The sequence below is a fragment of the Pyxicephalus adspersus genome, chromosome 6 (assembly GCF_032062135.1).
Source record: "Pyxicephalus adspersus chromosome 6, UCB_Pads_2.0, whole genome shotgun sequence".
In the NCBI taxonomy this organism is placed as follows: Eukaryota; Metazoa; Chordata; class Amphibia; order Anura; family Pyxicephalidae; genus Pyxicephalus; species Pyxicephalus adspersus.
The window spans coordinates 108,133,542-108,134,669 of NC_092863.1; positions in this window are offsets into that span (position 1 = coordinate 108,133,542).

Below are 1,128 nucleotides of genomic sequence, written 5' to 3' on the forward strand. Positions count from 1 at the left end.
GTCCTCAGATTCCCCACCCCCACCTGTCCTCAGATACCCCCTGCCCCCCCATTCTCACTACTCCCCCACCATTATATACCCCCCTCCCTTCCCACTGTGTGATACTTCCCCCTCCTTTTAGATTGCAAGCTCTCTGGGTCAGGGTCCTCTCCGGTGTCATTTACTGTACAGCACTGCAGAATATGTTGGTGCTATAAAAATATAGAGGCTGAAGGGGGCAGCACACTCCATATAAATGATACCAGTTCTCAGATACCCAGCTACCTGTCCCCAGATACCCCCTCTACCTGTTCTCAGATATACCCCCCTGCCAGTCCTCAGATACTCCCCTACCTGTCCCCTGATTCCCCCTACCTGTCCCCAGATACCCCCTCTACCTGTTCTCAGATATACCCCCCTCCCAGTCCTCAGATACTCCCCTACCTGTCCCCAGATATCCCCCCTACTTGTCCTCAGATACCCCCGCTAACCAGTTCCCAGATACCCCCCCTAACCAGTCCCCAGATACCCCCCCTACTTCTCCTTAGAGACACCCCTAGCTATCCCCAGATACCTCCCTACCTGTCCTCAGATACCCCCTAACCAGTCCCCAGATACCCCCCCTACTTCTCCTTAGAGACACCCCTAGCTATCCCCAGATACCTCCCTACCTGTCCTCAGATACCCCCCTACCTGTTCTTAGATACCCCCCAACCTGTCCTCAGATAACCCTCCTACCTGTCCTTCGATACCCCCCTACCAGTCCTCAGATACCTCCCTACCTGTGCTTCGATACCCCCTCTACCTGTCCTCAGATTCCCTTCCCCTACCTGTCCTCAGGTACCCCCCTATCTGTCCTCAGATACCCCCCCTACCAGTCCTCAGATACACCCCCTACCTGTCCTTAGATACCCTCCCTACCTGTCCTCACATACCTCCACCTACCTGTCCTTGGATACCCCCCTTATGTGTCCTCACATACCTCCCTACATGTCCTCTGGTACCCCCCCCACCAGTCCTCAGATTCCCCCCCCACCTGTCCTCAGATTCCTCCCTACCTGTCCCCAGGTACCCCCCACCTACCTGTCCTTAGATACCCCCTACCTGTCCTCAGGTTCCCTCCCCCTACCTGTCCTCAGGTACCTCCCT